Source organism: Lemur catta, chromosome 16 (genome assembly GCF_020740605.2).
Source record: "Lemur catta isolate mLemCat1 chromosome 16, mLemCat1.pri, whole genome shotgun sequence".
NCBI classification, from domain to species: domain Eukaryota; kingdom Metazoa; phylum Chordata; class Mammalia; order Primates; family Lemuridae; genus Lemur; species Lemur catta.
The window spans coordinates 1045826-1066453 of record NC_059143.1 but is presented as its reverse complement, the minus strand read 5'-3'; the positions used below and the strand labels follow the sequence as shown (position 1 = coordinate 1066453).

Sequence of the window (20628 nt, the reverse complement as noted above, 5' to 3'; positions counted from 1 at the left end):
ATGCTTCTGTTTATATCTTTCCTTAGATTTAGTAGAATTTGCTTCTGAATCTGGGAGCTCCTGTGTTAGATGCATATATATTTAGGATTGTTATGTCTTCTTGTTGAGTTGTTTCCTTTACCATTATGTACTGACTATCTTTTTCTTTCTTTACCATTGTTGATTTAAAGTCAATTTTATCTGATGTGAGAATGGCTACACCTGCTCTCTTTTGGTTTCTGTTGGCGTGGAATATGTTTTTCCATCACTTCACCTTGAGTCTGTGTGTGTCCGTACAGGTTAGATGTGTTTCCTGGAGACAGCAGATATTTGGGATTTATTTTTTCATCCATTTACCCACCATGCCCAGCCTGCACTGTATTTTGTATTTCCTTAAATGAAGTTTTGATCTTTAGAAGTTCTATTTTTTAAAATATGTCTGTATTTTTAGTAAATTTTTCATTCATTTCCTCAATTGTTTTTCTGGTTTCTTTGAGTTGGTTTTCCATTTTCTCTTGAATTTCATTGAGCTTCCTTACAATCCATATTTGGATTTTTTTAATCTGTAATTTCAATATTTTCATTTTCATTGGGATCCATTGCTTCAGACTGGTGTGCCCCTTTCAAGATATCCTTTCACTCTGATTTTTCATACATCCAGAGTTGTTGCACTGATTCCTTCTCATCTGGAGCAGCTGTTGCTTCTTTTTGTTGTATTTTTGTTTTGTTTTGTTTTGATGGGACCTTTTTTCCCCCCTTCACTCTTAAGGGTGTGTCTGTAGCATATTTTAGGAAAGAATTTTTGGCTTTGCTTGTGGGTGCTTTGATGGGGGTCTAGGTTCTAGATGGATACGTTGGTCATAAATGTCCTTAGTGTGGTGTTTTCTCAGTTGCTAGTTATTTGTAGTCTGTATCTGTGGTATACTATGTGTATGGGCAGATTCCCTGTCTCTTGTCAACAAGGGTAGTTGGAAGTTTTTGAAATCCTCTCTCTTTCCCCAGTCTTGTGGACATCTTAACAGTGTGAATTATATTGGGATGCCCAGTTTAATCTCTGAGACAGTAGGTGGTGCTTGTGGGTGAGAATCAGCCATGCCCTGTATGAGTCAGTAAATGTTGTAAAGGTTTGTACAAGTTGTCCTCCCTGCCTGTAGGTGGCACTTTCCAGAAGGAACAAACTGCAATGTTGTTTTTTGAGAACTGTGACTGGCTCTAGTCACTCAGGAGAAGCACTCCAATGCCTCAGGAAGTAGGTGGGGGTCATGGAGCTCCCAGGGGACTCCTAGTTCTCTAACACAGCAGAGGTGGGTGGAGGAGTGAGGCTGGGCAGGGTTAGGTTGAGTGAGCCTGTGTTCAAACTCCACTAAGGCAGGCACAGGAGCTGCCTCAGCAGGGGTTTAGGGTCCACTCATAGGCTGCTCAGGAAAGCCACCAGGGAGAGGCTGAAGAGGCCTCACCAAGCTGGAAAGTCTGCTTGTGGTTGAGGGGGCCATCAGATTCACAATCTGTCTGTTGGGAGTGGGTTTCACTCTTCTCCCCTCCCTGCCCTCAGTTTCCTTTTGGCATCTACTGGCTGGCAGGAGCTCAAACTAGCTGAGCTCCCCAACAATGGTGCTGAGGGGTGGGAGCTTCCTTGTCCAGGATCCACCCTGGGCCCAGACCACAGCCTTCCTGTGGAGGGAGGGGTGCTCCACAAATGTGCTGTGGCTGGGACCCACCGTGTGCTCTCCTGTCATTTCTTCCCATGTGGGCTCCCTCTCCTCTGAAATTAATTCACAAATCTCCCCTCTGTGCCCCTAAGCAACAAGATTGTGTCCAGGAGGTATGGATCTGGTCTGGAGGCCTGTCACCTTGTCCCCCAAGTTCAATCTCTGACTGTGCGAAAGAGAAGTATGTTGCTCCCAAGTTGCCTGTGCAGTGCTCAAGCAGTTTTAATGTCCCCTCACTTTGGGGTATGCCCTGCTCTGCTAGAGCAGCCAGCTAAACAGCACTGGGAAGGGCCAGCCAGCAGGGAGCTCACGGTCTGAGCACCCCTTTTTATCCTATAGGCCTTTAAGAGGGAAGATGTTAGCCCCACTCTTTGTGCAAGTCTTGGTGTGATGGGCTTCAACAGAGGGGAGACAGCTGTATCTGAGAGTCTCAGCTTAGTCTTCCCTTGGGGCACCCAATTCTCTTGCAGCAGTGGCTGGGGGAGGACCAGGGGAGGGGAAGGGGAAGAAAAGACCCTGAATGGAGGAGATCTGGCACTCTGGTTATCTCTGTTTCTCTTCCTGGAAGGCAGCCCACCCAGAATTTCCAAGCACTGGGATTACACAGAACCGGTCCCTGTGGCTATCACAGTCTGGGCCAGAGTTGGGAAACATTTGTGTGGTAATAAGTGACACAAAAACTCAGGGGCTGAAGCTCTCTGGGGAGGAAAAAGCACATAATGGGTGGAGAAGCAGTATGGCACCCACCATCTTGGCTCAGGTCTGTGGAGTGACCCCAAGGGGGCTGGTAGCCTGTTGCTTTGTCCACAAGAAGCTCCCAGTTCACCGGCAGCAACAGCTTTCAGACTTGTGAGCATAGAGAAGCTCTCCAGCAGCTCAGGAGCCTACTGACTTCCATAAGTGCGAGGGAAGGAGAAACAAAACCCCCACCTACCATTTCCACTGGGCTCCAAGCCTCTCAGTGGTTGATTTCTGCTGATATCTTGCTCCTTCTTGTTCTGCTCCACAATTAACTTCCTCTTGTGGAATCTCTGGTAGATTCTGGCACTTTTCCTCAGAACTACACCTGATCTATCTTTTTTTTTCAACCAAAACTTTTCCTTCCTTCTGAGATGATCTGGCAACTGGTGTCTCTAGTGAGCCATCTTCCTCCCATCAGTCTGAGATTCCTTATTATGCCTGATCTACTCTATTTTTGATGCTTTTAAATGTATTTTGTATTTCCTTAAATTAGTTCTTCAGTTTTAGAATTTCTATTTGGTTCTTTTTAGAAATATCTAGCTCCTTCATAAATTTCTCTTTCATATCCTAGATTGCTTTTCTGATTTCTTTGTACTGTTTTTCAGAATTCTCTTGTATCTCACTGAGTTTCTTTAAAATTAATTATTTTAAATTATTTATGTCAGATTTTAAAAATTTCTTTATGATTAAGATCTCCTGCTGGAGAATTATTGTGTTCCTTAGAGGTGTCACAAGTTCTCGCTTTTTCATGTTTCCTATGTCCTTACATTGGTATCTGCTAATCTGGTGTAACTGCTGCTTCCTCCTATTCTTGAATATAGTTTCATAGGGGAGGACTTTTTCCTGAAGATATTTCTAGGTGTTGATTGGGTAAGGTTTTTTGGCTTTGATTCTGGGTGTGTATATTAGTGTAGTTTCTGTACTATTTCTTTGGCTGTAAACAGTGTTAGTGGTATCTGTGATTTCCTTGGTGAATTCAGGTACAGTCACTAGTGGAGGCTGTGGTGAAGTTGTGCTGGGTACAGGTGGGTCAGTCATCAGACCCAGTTGTGGTAGCAGTGGGCTGAACATGCCTATCTTTGTGCCCCAGAGTGCTGCACACTGTCATCTGTGTTGGTGGTTACTACCAGGTCAATTCTTGGGCCTGCAGATGGGTTGGATGAATCCCAGTAGTGGCAGCGGTGGGCCAAGCAGTTGGGCAGGTTCTTTTGAGTCCCCAGGCAGCCTGGTGTAGCATGGGTGATGGCTGTAGCCGTGACAAGATGATTCTCTGGGTCCCAAGCACTATTCATTGATGTTGGCAGTGGCTACAATGGGATAGCTAGGCCAGTATCAAGGCCCACAGGTGGTGCTTGCAGGTATATGTCAGCTGATGTGATAACAGTTGGAAGTTTAGGTCCAACCTTGGGATCTTAGAGGAGTTCTCAGGTGTCAAAGGTGTGCATTGTGCTGGGCAATCTCTAGGGCTGCAGTCTATGTGCTCTGTCTTGAAGGGGGGGTGTCTTGGATTGGGTGGGCTTGTGCTCAGGGACCCTCAATGGTGAGCAGGCACCAGACATGGTGGGTGAGGGTGGGTCACGCCTCAGGTCCTATGTGGAGTGCTTGGGTGAGGGGTGGTAGCAGCCACACTGAGGCCCTGCCACAGGAGAGAGTAGGGCTGTCCTTGGTGGCCACAGCCTGGGTCAGTGGGGTATGTGCATCCATTTTATGCCTTAATCCTCTTGGAGCTCACCTCCAGCCCCACTCTGGCTGCAGGAGCCCTAACCCAGCTAGCAACTAAGTCTCAGCAGCAACTTGGACCCTCCTTACACCTTCCTCTCGGATCCTGGCAGCACTCACTGACATTAGCACTGTGTCCACACTTTGCTTATTTTCTATCTATCCCAAGCTGTGGGAGTGCTCCCAGCTTACTCCCTTGTCCCAGCAGTGACAGGCTGAGTTTCTGTTACACCCCAGTCCCAGCACTGCTGGGTCCCAGGGCAGTGTGAAGTTTTCCTGAGGCTAGGTTTGAAAATGACACATTGTTGTAGCTGCTTAGGTCTTAGAAAGGGTGGGGGACCCAGCACAAGTTCCCTCTCTGGAGCAGTTCGATCCCAGTCTCCCAGCAGTTCCCTGTTTCAAGGGGTTGAAAGATTGAGGGATTCTCCTATGGCCAGTATTGCTTGATTCCATGGTGGGGAGTGTGGTGCTGGGAGTCTCTCACTCACCCCTTTGCCACATTGGGAAGTTACTCCCAGCTCCCAGACAATCTTGGCCTGGGAGGCTGCCTCTCCTCCTTCTCCTTATGCACTTTGGGGTAAGGAGAATTCTACGCAGAATTCCAGCATTCTTTCTTGGATAATGCACTCAAAGTGTGACTGTCTGCACACTATGCTGGTTTTTCTAAGTGAAGGAGGCAGACATGAAATACTTCTAGCCAGCCGTCTTAATTTTGAGCGCCCATCCTGATCCTTAAGTTTTAGCAAATGATCCAGCAATTCTACTCCTAGGTAGGCACAGAAAATAACAGCCTGCCCAAACAAAAACTTGCACATAAAATGAAACATTGTTCAGTAATAAAAAGAAATGTACTGATACATGATACACAGATAAACCTTGAAAATTATGCTGAAAGATGCCAGTCACAAAGGACCACATGTTTAATTCCATTTACATGAAATGTCCAGAATAGAAAAGTCTATAGAGACAGACAATAGACTAGTGGTTTCCTAGGGTGGGGGGTATTGTAGAGATTCAGGAGTGATGGCTAAGGGATTTGGGATTGTGGAGGCAGGGTGGCTAACTGAGGACATTGTAAAATTGATTGATATATAACTCTGTGAATACAGTAAGAGCCATTGAATTATACATTTTAATAGGATGAATTGTATGGTATGTGAATTATATCTCAATAAACCTTTAAAAACATAGTTTTTAAAAAAAGTATTGTAGGAAGTTTCAGATTTTACCCAACTCTGGCTTTCTAGCTTCATGGATTCTAACAGATGATACAAAACTCCTGGGTCATAAACAAACAAAGTATTTTATTATTCATGGCACAAGAGAATGTATGAGCTCCCTGTTCACACTGGCTGCCTTTATTCTCCAGACTCCATAGGGTTGACACAAGTTGGGTTTAGGTGGACACTTGTGTACAAAAACGGTTTGTATTACAGCTGAGAACCCCTAAGCTTAGGAAACCATAAACTTTTTAAAGGAGCCACAAACAAACCTGGCTAACCTTTGCTCTGGAGAAAGTCATTATTACCCTGGACAACAAATAAATCTGCCTTCTGCCCTGGAGGAAGACATTCTATCTGCCAAGGCTGCCTGCTAGAGAAACAGCCTTCAAAAGACAGACCAATTCAAAGTTGTCAGCGCCTCTGTTCAGAAGACATGCAGAACCACAAGAGATCCATAGTTACTGGTCTCCCAATGCCTAGAATTGAATTCTCCCTATCCACAGGTTTGGGGTCTATAATTTTTATAGCCTTGTAAAGAAGCTTTAACAAATGAATCATTTTAACAAATGACCCAGGGGGAGGCATTGGTGTGGAGATACCAGACCGTAATCTGATATCTCTTTGACTTAAGGAAAGCCCCATTTTGCTACTGTTTCTTGTGCCCCTCTTATATCCACAGGGTGTGTGAGAGGCCAGGAAACTGCTCCTGATGCCCCTTGGTGCTGCTGTGGGTGTTGGTGGCCAAATTTAGTCCTCCCATATATCTTGAGCTGTGACTTCCCCCTAAAGCCCCATCCACACTTCCTGCACAAAATCTGCTTCTCCCTGGAGCATGTCTTGTGCCTGATGAAGGCCAGCTGACATCCAAAGCCTTGCCAACATTCCCTAGAGGTAAAATCTTCCCTGTGTGTCTCCTCTGATGGCTGATAAGATTCGACTTCACACTGAAGCCTTGCCCACTCTCCCTGCACACAAAGGGCTTCTCCCTGGAGTGTCTGCTCTAGTCTCGTGAGGATGGACTGCTGCCTAAAGCCTTGCCTGCGTTCCTTGCAAAGTAAGATTTCTTCCCAGAATGTACCTGCTGGTGCACAACCAGGGTTAACTTCTAGGTAAAGCCCTGCCCATACTCACTGTGTACAAAAGGTTTTTCCCTGGAGTGCTTCCTTTGATGTGTGATGAAATCTGACTTCAAGCTGGAGCCTCATCCACACTTCCGGTACATGTAAGCTTTTTCCCCTGAGTGTGTCCTCTGGTGGACAAAGAGGGTTGACTTTTCAGTAAAAGGGTGTGTACGTTCATTGTACAGAAAACGCTTCTCCCCTGAGTGTGACCTTCAGTCTACAGAGATTTCATTTCCAACTGAAGACCCACCCGCAGCCCCTGCCCACATTCCCTTCTCCCTGAATGCATCCTCTGGAGTCTGATCAGGGATGACTTACTGCTGAAACCCCACCCATACTCTCTGCACACAAAAGGCCTCTCCCCTGTAGGTGTACCCACAAGAAGGCTTGACTTCTGACCAAAGACTCTCCTATACTCTGCCCACTGCCTGCTCCACAGCTGACAGTCCTCCTCCATTCAGCACTTGGTCTGCTTTCTCAAGTCTGCCCTCTCTGCTAGGTGAGGCTCTCTTTCCACCACTCTTTTTCCTTCCCTGGAGTTTAGAAGCTGTCCTCAAGGTAGGCTGGAAAATGTCCCTGAAATCCCCCTTTACCTGTCTTCCACAAGGACTGGGATCTCTCTCTTCCCTTCTGCTTTGTTGTCCCAGAAGCCTCACAAAGTTGTTGCTCTTGTGGCTTTTGGTCCTCTCAGCAGAAATCCCTGGGTTGGAGTTGGTTTTCTGCACTTGAGACTGGGATGATCCTAAGGCCTGGCTGAGGAGAACATGTTGGCTGAGGAAGCATTGACTGGAGAAGGCCAGAGGGCAATCAGCACAGGCATGGATGTTTGGTTCTGTTCAAGGGAAAGACATTTGCATCAGGGCAGTTGTTGTCTAAGGATAAGACGTGCCCCGCTCCGCGCCCCCCCCCCCCACCGGACACACACAACAGCTTTGCCACAAAAGCTCTGTCTCACACCTCTACATTCTTTACAGGAATTATCTTTCATTACTCATTTAGCCATTACTGAAATCAAGGAAATCCAGTCGATGGAAGTTCTACATAACATCCAGACTAGGATACTTTCAAATGAGCAGCAGAGGCAGTCGTAGTTTCAGGTTCTGCAACAGCTGTCTCTACAGTTGGCCTTCTTTGCCTTGCTGCACTTGTCTTGTGATACAGATACCTGACATAGTGGTTTTCTCCTACTGAAAGATAACAATCTATGATCTAAGTGGAAACGTGCACAGTGAACTTTCCTGTGAGAAAGGTGACTGATTGGAATAGAAGTCCTTTGGTTTAGAGAAGCTCCTCCCAAATGTAGGAGGCAGTATAGGAGAGTCATTCAAGAAAAATGGGAGCTAAAGTGAACTGATGTTTCCTGGCTCACAAACAATGCAAGAGAACTCCTGGAGACAGGTAGAAACTCAGCAACGGACAAGAGGGATGTGGCTCAGGGCCTGTTTAAAGAGTTCCAGTTCCTGATGCCCATCACAATTCCAGGACTCTTCTCACAGTTTTTCACAAATCAAAATATAAAAAGCATTTAATATTTGCCCAATTAATGTTTGATGAATAGTTAAAACATGGAGATGGACAATTTAAAACATATTTTTTCTTTTTAAATTTCAGCATATTATGGGGGTACAAAAGTTTAGGTTATGTATATTGCCCTTCCCCCTTCCCCCCCACCCCGAGTCAAACCTTCAAGCATGTCCATCCCCTAGACAGTGGGCCTTGCACTCATTATGCATGTATACACCCATCCCCTCCCCCTCATCAGCCTGACACCCAATTAATGTTATTTTTATATGTGCACTTAGGTGTTGATCAGTGAAACCAATTTGATGGTGAGTACATATGGTGCTTATTTTTCCATTCTTGGGATACTTAGTAGAATGGGTTCCAGCTCTATCCAGGAAAATATAAGAGGTGCTAGATCACAATTGTTTCTTATAGCTGAGTAGTACTCCATGGTATACATATACCACATTTTATTAATCCACTCATGAATTGATGGGCACTTGGGTTGTTTCCACATCTTTGCAATTTTTTTAAAAAAATTCAGCATATTATGGGGGTACAAAAGTTTAGGTTATGTATATTGCTCTTGCCCCCCCTCTCCACCCCCAATTCAGAGCTTCAAGTGTGTCCATACCCTAGACGGTGTGCATCACACTCATTATGTATGCACCCATCCCCCCCATCTGCCTGACACCTGATTAATGTTGTTCCTAAACGTGCTCTTAGGTGCACATCTTTGCAATTGTGAATTGTGCTGCTACGGCAGCAGGTGAATGGATAGCAATGTCACTAAGTGACTGAAGCAGGCCTTTCTCACGGAAATAAGATAACATCAGTAGACTGGGCCCCAAGGTATATGTCAGGGTAGCAGAGATAATTTTTATAAAGAAGATGATTCCTTGTTATAAGGAATCTGTTTCCAGAATTTATAAAGAATGTCTAGTGATCACTAAGATCACTAAGAAAAGAAAATAATTCAGTAAACAGTAAATAAAAACCTCAATTATGCAATTCTGAGAAAGGGAAACATAAGTGGCCAAATGACATATGAAAATATGCTCAAGCTCACTGGCATTCAAATTAAAACTCTATGATGTGCCCTCTCATGCCCAACAGAAGGCAAAGACTAATGTGTAAGTACCCCAAGTGTTAGCAAGGCAAAAAAACAAAAACAAAAACAAAAAACCAAGTGGACACCTCATAGGCTGCTGGTGGGTGTGTAGACTGATACCACCCTAGAAAGCAATGTGGCATTACTTAGTCAGCTCTAAGATGGACTGGGCTAGTCTGATCCACAATCAAGCTCTGCCACTCCTAAGCATATACTTAAAGGAACTCATGTACAAGTTGGTAAAAAAAAATGTGAACATTCCTATGTCCAAAGCAGCATTAAGTAGCCTAAAATTGTTAATAATCTAAATGTGTAATGTAATATAAATTAAATAAAAATGAATTGCATTATATTATTGCAATTATAATATATTCCTGTAATTCCTATTATAATATAATAATGAATTATTAATATATGTCTATAATGGAATAATGTACAGCAGCAGAAATGAATGAATCATAGCTACATTTTGCAACAGGGTTGAGTTTTACAAACATAACAGCAGTGAATAAAATCGCAGAAGAATGCATATAGTATACCACTTACATAAAGATTAAAATAGGCAAAACAATTCTATTTATGTTTTAAGGATAGTTACATATGAAGTAAAAGAATAAAGCCATGAATGAAAATGATATTATAAATGCATAATTTTGGAAAATCTGTTTTCTTTGGTGGAAAGGGGAAGGATGAATTATAGAGAGGGGCATAGGAGGATTCAGATGTTTTGTTAAAATTTTATTTCTTAGGTTTAAAGGTTTGCACATGGATGGTAATTTTATTATTCTCTGAAACTTGTTGGATTCTTATACATTGCAAAATCAATTCTACACTTCATTAAGAACCAAAAAAACTGCCCGAATAGCCAAGTTTATCTTAAGGAAAAAGGACAAATCTAGAGGCAACATGTTACCTGACTTCAAATTATACTACAAGGCTACAATAACCAAAACAGCATGCTACTGGTATAAGAGTAGACACATAGACCAATGGAAGAGAAGAGATAACCTAGAAATAAAATCATCTACTTACAACCACCTGATCTTTGACAAAACAGATGACAATATACACTGGGGAAAGGAAGCCTTATTCAATAAATGGTGCCGGTAAAATTGGATAGCAGAAGAATTAAACAAGACTCCTAGCCCTCACCATATACAAAAATTAATTCAAGATGGATAAATGACTTGCATGTAAGGAATGAAAGCGTAAAAATTCTAGAAGAAAACATAGGGAAAACTCTTTTAGACATCAGCCTAGGCCAAGAATTTTTGACTGAGACCCCAAAGACAAATACAGCAAGAACAAAATTAAATAAACTGGACTTAATTCAATTAAAAAGCTTCTGAAGAGCTAAGTAATAATCAGCAAAGTTGATAAACAACCTATTAATACAAAATGGGAGAAAATATTCACAAACTATACATCAAATAAAGGGCTAATATCCAGAATCTACAAAGAACACAAACAAATCAGCAAGAAAAAATGAAAACAACCCCATTTAAAAGTGGGCAAAAGACATGAACAGAAAATTTTCAAAAGAAGATAGAAAATGGCCAAAAAATATATGAAAAAATGCTCAACATCACTAATCACCAGGGAAATGCAAATTAAGACCAAAATGAGATACCACTTTACCCCTGTTAGAATGGCCATTATTAAAATGTAAAAAAACAATAGATGCTTGTGTGGAGGAGAGATATGAACACTTATATACTGTTGAAGGGTCTTCAGAAGTCATGTTATCAAAAAGACACCTGCACTCAAATGTTTATTGAAGCATAATTCACAATTGCAAAGATGTGGAATCAACTTAAGTGTCCATAAATTCATGAGTGGATAAAGAAAATATGGTATATGTATACGCCAGAGAGTACTACTCAGCTAAAGAAAGGAATAAAATTATATCTTTTGCAGCAACTTAGATGGTACTGGAGACTATTATCCTATGTGAAGTATCTCAGGAATGGAAAAACAAACATCACATGTCTCTCTAAATAACTGGGATCTAAACCATGGACACATGCAGGCACAAAGAAATGTAAAGGACATTGGAAAACAAGAAGATGCAAGGGTAGGAGAGTGGGTGAGGCAAAAAGTTATCTATGATGTACAATGAACACTATTACAGTGATGGGCACACTAAAAGCCCCAACTTAAGCCATGTACACGGGATCCATGTTAGGAAAATATTTTTACTCCCTTAATATTTTGAAAGAAAAAGAAAAAGATAAAACAGCTGAGGGACATGAAGAGGTAGAAATAACAGACAAAGAAGGATTTACAACGTTAAGAACGGAGAAATGAAAGCATCAGGAGTCAGAGACAGGAGACCTCAGCTCGTGCAATGGACAGCAAGGTTGGGGTTTTCAGTTGCGGTGTACTTACCAATGCCAGCCCCCTTTACCCACCAGGGCATGGATTTCCGTGGCTCCTGTCAGAATTGGCACCAGGGCGGGCATGACTGAACGAAGTCCTGGATAGGAGTCGTGCTTGCAGTGTCTCAGGTAGCTGAATATTGGTTTTGTGTCTGAAGGTTTTGGAACTTTTCTCCTTACCGTGATAGAACTTGTCTCAAGTTACACTGCATATGGTACACAGGTGCTTAGCTCAAGCCTGAGAATTATTGGAACCCTCTAGTAAGACACAATTAGACTACAGTGGGAGTTCTACTTAGGAAGATGCAGCTTCTGAACAAGTTGATGGCTATCTCCAAACTTCAAAACCTGGCTCTACATGAACAAAATGAGATTCTGAGAGCAGATATGTCTTGGCAGCAGGAAACCATCCCCATGGTGGAGACATATGACTCTGAGGCATCTTGTCAAAGTTCAGATATTTCCAGTATTTGGAAGTGCCTGGGCCCCATGAAGCCCTGAGCCAACTCTGGGAGCTCTGTCTTCAGTAGCTAAGACCAGAGATTCATACAAAGAAGCAGATCCTAGAACTGTTGGTGCTAGAACAATTCCTGGCAATCCTCCCTGAAGAAGTCAGGAGTTGGGTGAATTTACAACATCCAAAGAATAGCAAAGATGTGGTGAGCCTCATAGAAGATGTGATTGAAATGCTTAAAGACGAAGGTACACTCTGTAAGGATTCTGTCCTCCAAAACAGGAGCATCCAGGAGGAGAAGATGGAAGCTGACTCACTAATAGGCAGACTCCAAGAACCAGTGACATTCAAGGATGTGGTTGTGGAATTCAGTGAGGAAGAGTGGGGGCAACTAGACCCTGCTGTAAAGAACCTATACAGGGATGTGATGCTGGAGAACTATAGGAACCTGAATTCATTGCATAAAGTGCATTTACTTGCCAAATCAGTTGAAATCCCTAAGTTGGAGAGGAAAAAAAAAAAAGATGTATAATGGAGGAAAAAATCTCAAGGAGAACTGTTTTGGACATTAAGACTGTTTCAGAAAACCAGGATTCATTTCCAGAGCAGAGAGTTTCTAGAGAAGAATCATCCCATGGAGTGATTATGACAAGGCTTACCAAAAGTGAACATTCTTCGTTAGATGTCTGGAAAAGTGAGGATTGGTTATATAGGAACCAGAAAAACAAGGGCATAAATTTGTCACCAGAAGTTTTCATTCGTATGACAATCTACACTGAGGAGGGAGACTTTGAATGTAGTGAAAATAAGAAAAATTTTGATCTTAACTCGATTAACTCAATTTGTGATATACAACAAGAAATTCCTATAAGGAAGGGGTCCCCACAGTGTGATAAGTTTAAAACTAACTTCATATTTAATTCAATAAGTGAGCCATATGTAGAATATAATGAATATGGGAATGCCTTGAGCCTGAGTACAGATATTATTGAAAACCGAAAATGTCATACTACAGTGAATTCCTATGAATGTTATCAGTGTGGAAAAGCCTTCAGAAGAAGCTCTTCCCTCATTAGACATCAGATCATTCACACAAGAAAGAAACCCTATAAATGCAGTGAATGTGGGAGATTCTTCAACTGACGTACAAACCTTTCTAAGCATCAAAAACTTCATACTAAAGCAAAGGCATGTAAAGGCAATAAATGTGAAAAAGCCTTCAGTATGAGTGAAGAGAGTAATAAAAATCCAAGATGCTATTCTAAAGATAATTTCTATGAATGTATTGACTGTGGAAAATCCTTCAATTGGAGCTCCTTCCTTATTCTACATCAAATGATTCATACAGGAGAGAAACCATTCACAGGTAAGGAATGTAAGAAAACCTTCAACAGGAGTTCAAACCTTGTTATACATCAAAAACTTCATACTTGATAAGACCTGTAAAAGGAAGAAATGCAGGATTACCTTCAGTCAGAGTGCAGAACTCATTCAACATCCATGAATTTATACTGCAGGGAACCCCATGAATATAATAAAACATTTGTCAAAGATTGTTCTTTAAATAATATGACAAAATTAATATTGGATAGAAATCTGTTACTGGAAAGAAATCTGTTCCTGGTTCCCAAATGAAGCCACAAGTGTTTGGAGTTAAGCACAGTATAACTATACAAGTTCTTTGTCTATCATTATTTTGATATCAATTACCCTTACCACTTCCTAGATCATAAATGGGACCTATAACATATTCATCTGATTTATTGATGAAGTAGATATTAGGGAGGAGATAAGCAATACACTTGGAGTTGATATTTAATAAAACTCAAACTCTCAGTCTTTATAAGAAAGTCACAAGAAGTCAGGAGCTCATGAGAATATAGGAGAATACTTCTAAGGACTGAAATCTCTAAATTAATGGCAAAGACCACAATGACATCTATTTACTCCACCCCAGACAATATCTTTGGCTGTCCTGGTGCCAAATGGGGACTAGAATTGGGATAGTGTTGTCAACTGCAGTGGGAGAAGGATGTGTTCTTAATCTATATGTATTCTTAAAATCTTCATTTTTCAAAGTACATCAGGTCCTCCAATAAGTTTTTTCATTCAACATTGTTTTGTTCTAATGTTGATGAGAAAAAAAAATCTATTCCTAGCCAGGGCTTCTGGAGTTTGCATGTTCTCACTGTGTGTGCTTAGTTTCTCTGGGTGCTCCAGTTTCCTCCCAAATCCTAAAGATGTGCACATTAGGTTCATTGGTGTGTCTAAGTGGTCCCAGTCTGAGCAAGTGTGAGTGTACCCTGAAATGGTATAGTGTCTTGAGCTGCCAGGATAGGCTTCAGCCACCCAAGACTCTGGATTGTTATAGAGTAAATCATCTTGTTTCTATTCATCTTTCTTGAATATATGTATAGAGCACATTTATTTCAGTGTTTAATATTAGAAGTATTTGGGGTCTTTATTTAGAAGTTTGATGTTTTTGTGACCAGAAACATGGCATAGGAACTTAACTATTGTTTAGATCATTGATAAAATTGGTTTCATTATACATCATTTCACTTAAAGTTGCAGTTTCCAAGAACCTATTGATGACATTAAGTGAGGACTTAATGTACTCTTTGGAATCTCGGCTGAAGAGATATCCATAGCCATAGGTCCATCATTTATCTCAGACATTATGAGGTCAATAAAATGTCCTAATGTATAAAAAAAAGGAGTCAGAGACAGACCTTCTATCGAAATCACAAGGGGGTTTCAGCCTGGTTACTCACACAGATAACCAATTATTGAGACAATGAGGATTGCCAAGGAGGACAGGAAATTTTAATAAAAAGATATCTTGTCAGAAGAAGGGGAGAAGCACCCTCAAATCTGTCTTTCAGACTAAGGGAGAGTCAGAGAGTCTGGGCTTTTTAAAGAGAAACATTAACAAAGGGCCAGTGCATTTTGGCAGGCTGTGGCTAAACTAACAAGGAAAATTACCAATGGTCTACTGTATGGGGAAGGTAGCAATGGTGTAGTGTATAGGGCAAGTTACTGAGGGATGGTGAGTCTTGGTGTGAGGAAGTCTGCCCAGGGGCCTTCAGAATCTCAACTTCCTTGTCTTGCAGAAACTCTACCATTTCTGGGAAACAACTCAAAAAGTCAAGTAGTTAGTTAAGAGAGAGGATTATTAAAAAAAAACAAAACTCTATAGGGGTCATTGAAATATGTTCACAGAGCTGTTTACAAACCAAAGCTCATGGGGTAGGAGCTGTCCTGATGGCAGGCTGATGAGCTGAAGCCCCTGAATGAGGAGCAACAGAGAGTGATGGAAGAGGCAAGACAGCCAAGAAAAACAAGGAAGGAGACAGGGATGCCAGAAGAGGCCCTCTGCCTGGTGAAGTAATGGTCTGTCTAGAAAGGAGGTGGTTCCCCATACCCAGCACACACACATGCACCTCCCAGACACCTCCTCCTGCCTGACCTACTGAGATGTCACATCTACCTGCCCAGTGCTCCCACTCACCTGGACAGGGCCTCCATGGACATTTTATCTCCTCTCTCCAGGGCTCTATCCTTCACTCCAGCTGAGTGAGGAGTTTTGGTTGGGAAAACAAAATTCCAGTTCATAAGGAAAGAAAATTAGATGTCACTCAAAGGAGGAATCCAGGCAAACCATGGAGGGAGGCTCAAAGACAGAAAGGAGTTCTGAAGAGTGTTTGGCAGTGGGAGCCTGGGCAGGGAAGACAACTGGATATCTAGAGAGCCAGCTTAGTCATCTCCAGGGGCACAAAGTAAGAGCCAACCAAGGTAATGGGGTGGGAAATACAGAGCATCAGGTCCAGTGCACAATATCCATGTATTCTAAATTCTACAACATCCAGATCTTCCTTGGGGGAGCAAAGAAGAATGTCACTGTTGTCAAAAGTCAGCCCAGCAAGGCAGGTGATATAGGGGAGCCTGGATGCTCAGGAGACCTTGTTAACATCCTAAGAGCAGATCTTATGCAGTGGGACCAGGTGGCTCCAGCATCACATCCCAGTTCAGGACCATCTGAGCAGGGCTCAGCAGCTGTCACTTGCTCTGGGTGAAATGCACAACCATTTCCCCAGATACCACAGATGCTTGGAACACAATACATCTCTGCCCATTAGGAGCCAGTCATGCCCATGGCCTGAGATGAACATTCAAAATGGTGACTGAGGGAAGGTACAGTTTCTAGACCCTGATTTTGACTGTGACTTTGGTGACAAGTATTCTAAGATCATTAACCTCCCTCCTCTATAGAGCCAGGAACATCTATGCATCTGCTGAGATGTGGTTTATAGGCAAAGACCCCAACTGTGGGGAGATATAAATGTTGACAGGGAGAAGAGGAAAATGCCAAATAAAAGTATAACAAGAGCAAGTAATAAGACTTGCTAAGCTCTAAGAAATTTATGCAGGGGTCAAATTGGCAAAGATGGTGGATTAGTAGTGACCTCCTGGCTCACTTCTCCTACAGAAGGAGGTAAAGAGCTCAGACAGCTACCATGAGTGGATCACTCCCTGCCAAGAACAGCATTGTGAATTTGCAGAGAAATAGTGTGGGACATGCAGCATAGGAAATAACAAAAAGGTGAAAGAGAGATATGATTGCAAAGACAGGAGAATGCGAGATATACATTAGGGAACAGAGCACAGGAGGGCTGCACCCACCTGGCCAGCTAGTGCAGTGCAATATGACCCACAGGAGGACACCTGGCTCCCCCACTGACCACTACACCCACTCAGACAGGGAAGCACCTGAAGTTGTTGTAAAGTTGTGGTACAGGATAACAGGCTTTGTGGAGAGGAGACAATAGCAGGAAACATTCTGAACTCCCTGGTGCTCTGTGCTGGGACCACACTGGGTGGGGGAGGGCCTAGTCTGAGTGGTTACTTCCTATGACTGTGTAAGGGAGTTTGGAGACAGGCACCTCACCTCTGGTGGTCAGCAGGACCAGAGCACAGAAGGTGAACACTGAAAAGGGGACTCCGCCCTTGGAAACTGCTGATGATTTGGGTGGCTCAGGGTGGGAAAGAAAGAGCAGGATCCTCTGCTAGGCAGATGTGAGACTGTGGGACTGTGATGCAGATGCCACCGGACAGGCATCTGACAACTCCTGAGTGGTTGCCTCCAGCGCTAGCTTTTCAAGGACAGGCGGCTGCCATTTTGGGGGTACAGAGCTTGGAGATGCTGTGGCGCATGGAGGTTTCAGACAACACTACTCCCCCAGCCTGGGGACATTCGCAATAGGCGCAGTGGACTAGGCCATTGGAGGTGGGGAGAAGTGAGAAAAGTCACGTTCTCTGTGCAGCTAGCATGAATCTGTGTGACTTTGGAGCTAAAAAATAGCAGTCTGTTGATTTGGCCCATCAGACTGGCTTAGGTCATCTAATAAGAACATACCTCCAGGGCTTGCTCTGTGGTCTGGGCAGCTGCCAGCATCAGGGTTTGTGGACAGGGAAGGAAAAACCTGACCAGAGAACTCAGCAATTGCAAATTGACCCCTCCCATCAGAAGCAGCCTTCCAAGTGTTGTGAAAGAGCCCTGAATAACATGAGAGGCTCCCCCTAGTGGCACATTAAGAAACTATAGAAGTACACACACCCAGGCTTACAGGCACCAGCTGAGATCTATCTATCTATCTATTACACCCACCTAAGGGGGAACAGGGTCCAAGTAACCCATAGAAGTGACAAGGCCACTTCCAAAGATCTAGGCATTTGTATACCCCAGCCAGGGGACCACAGCCTATCACAAAGACATCATATTATCCCAAAAAGTGGCTTCTCCATGCAAACTACAATAAATGACAGAGAGGGTAATGCCATATCTCAACACAGTGCCTTCTGTCTCAAGTTTCCATCTCCATAGGGCAGTGGAATCATACCCACAAGTTCGATCCACCAGCTGGAAGCTTAATATGGGGGACCAAACTCACTAGTCTCCATTGGCAAGAGGTGAAGGGCACAGGTCACAGGATAACCCAACTTGCTAAAATACCCCTAAGGCAATACAGGAACAGCATGCCTCTCCCCAGCACTGTCAAACAATGACCTTTGGGGACTTGGAGATAGAGCAATAAACCAGTCCTAGCACCCCCAGTTCTCAACCAAGTAGCCTGATGAGAAAGAATCAGCAAAGGAATGCAGGAAATGTGAAATATCAAAGAGAAAAGTCATCCCAAAAAGAAATCATTAGGTCCTCAAAAAAGGATACCAACTTAAACAAAATGACTAAAATGACAGAGGAAGAATTCTGAATATGGATTGTAAGAAAACTCAATGGAATTGAAGAGAAAATAGAAACTCAGCACAAAGAAACCCCAAGCACAATACAGGAAATGTATGAAAAATTCTCTAAAGAAATTGAAATATTATGAAAGAACCAAAGAGAAATGCTGGAAATGAAAGAGGCATTCAAGAAACTACAAAACACAGTGGAAACCCTTAAGAATAGGATGGATCACACAGAGGAAAGAATTTCAGAACTTGAAGGCACTGCCTATGTGCTAAACAAATCAGATGAATAAAAAGAACACAGAAGCAAGAGAGATGAACAAAACATATAAGAAATGTTGTGGAATTATGTAAAGAAATGAAACATAAACGTATAGGCATCCCAGAGAAAGAAGAAGAAAATACACAAGGGCTGCAAAGACTATTTCTTGGAATAATGGAGGAAAACTTACCTAGCCTGGCCAGAAATCTAGATGTCCAGGTACAAGATGCACACAGAACTCTGGGGAGACTTAATGTGAAAAGGCAATCACCATGTCTCATAGTTATTAGGATGGCCAAAGTAAACACAAAAGAGGCAATCCTTCAAACAGTAAGATGAAAACAGCAGACAACCTACAAAGGAAAACCTATCACTCTAACTGCAGACTTCTCAACTGAAATGTTACCAGCCAGGAGGAAGTGGGGACCCATCCTCAATCTTCTAAAACAGCATAATGGCCAGCCTAGAATTCTTTATATGGCAAAACTAAAACTAAGATTCATCTATGAGGGAGAAATAAAGACTTTCACAGACAAGCAATCCCTGATGGAATTTGTGAAGACTAGATCTGCCCTGTAGGAAGTACTCAGACCTGCATTATACACTGAACAGCACAATAGACACCCACCAAAGTAAAATCACCCAAGAGCTAAAGTCCAGAACCTGGATTCCACAGTGGCTCAAGAGGTCAAACAAAACAATAAGAATTTATCCATCAGTGTGAACATAAATCCATCCCAAATATCAATTCTCTCAATAAATGTGAATAGCTGGAATTGTCCACTAAAGATACATAGACTGACTGAGTAGATGAAAAGCTGCAAACCAAATATCTGCTGTTTCCAGGAAACATATCTTAACCACAAAGATGCTTTCAGACTCAATTTGAAGGGTTGAAAAACATAATTCCAGGCAAATGGAAAGAAAACAAACAAAAGAAAACTGCAGTAGCTATTCTTATATCAGATAACATAAACTTTATTTATTGTTTTGAGACAGAGTCTCACTCTGTTGCCCAGGCCAGAGTACCATGGCAGCAGCTTAGCTCACAGCAACCTCAAACTCCTGGGCTCAAACAATCCTTCTGCCTCAGCCTCCTAAGTAGCTGGGCCTACAGTCATGCTCCACAATGTCTGGGTAATTTTTTCTATATATTTTTCATTGTCCAGCTGATTTCTTTCTATTTTTAGTAGAGATGTGGTCTCAGTCTTGCTCAGGCTGGTCTCAAACTCCTGAGCTCAAACAATCCTCCCACCTCAGCCTCCCAGAGTGCTAGGATTACAGGCATCAGCCACTGCACCCAGCCAACACAAACTTTAAAACAGTAAAAGTAAAGACAAATATGGTCACCATGTAATGGTGGAGGGAAAAATCCAACAAGAAGACTTAACAATTCTTAATATTTATGCACCTCACACAGGTGCCCAGATACATAAAGCAAACCCTGCTTGATTTAAATAGCATGACAAATAGTAATGCTATAATAGCTGGGGATTTCAACACCCCACTGACTGAACTGAACAGATTCTAAAAGCAGAAAATAAGCAAAGAAACAATTGACTTAAACAGAGCTGCAGAACATATGGGTCTAACAGACATCTACAGAACATTCCACCCAAATAAAGCTGAATATACATTCTTCTCATAAGCTCATGGAACTTTCTCCAAAATTGATCACATCCTAGGCCACAAATCAGACCTCATGACATTTTAAAAAATAGAAATTATATTGTATGTATATTCTCAGACCACAGTGGTATACCATTAGAGATCAATTCCAACAGAAACACTCACTGCTTCACAAAGTCATGAAGTAAACAATCTATTGCTGAATGACTATTGGGTCTGGGAGGAGATCGAGATGGGAATGAAAAGATTCCTTGAACTAAATGGTAACAGGGACAAAAGATATCAAAATCTGCAGGATATAGCAAAAGCATTCCTGAGAGGAAAACTAACAGCATTAAATGCTCACATACAAATGACAGAAAGCTCAAAAATCAACAAACTAATAGACCACCTCAGGAACTGGAAAAGGAAGAGAAAATCAATCCTAAACCTAGCAGAAGAAAAGCAATGACTGAGATCAGAGCCCTTCCCCCATACAGTGTGCTCTGCATTCATTTGTTGTGAGTTTACCCACCCCCACCAGCCCCCTCCCACTGGACTGGCACCCACT

The 20628-nt window shown here is 42.4% G+C and overlaps 1 pseudogene; it reads left to right on the top strand.

Annotated features, from left to right (window-relative positions):
* Positions 1-11787: 11787 nt before the first annotated feature.
* Positions 11788-13372, top strand: LOC123621687 (annotated as a pseudogene).
* Positions 13373-20628: the final 7256 nt, after the last annotated feature.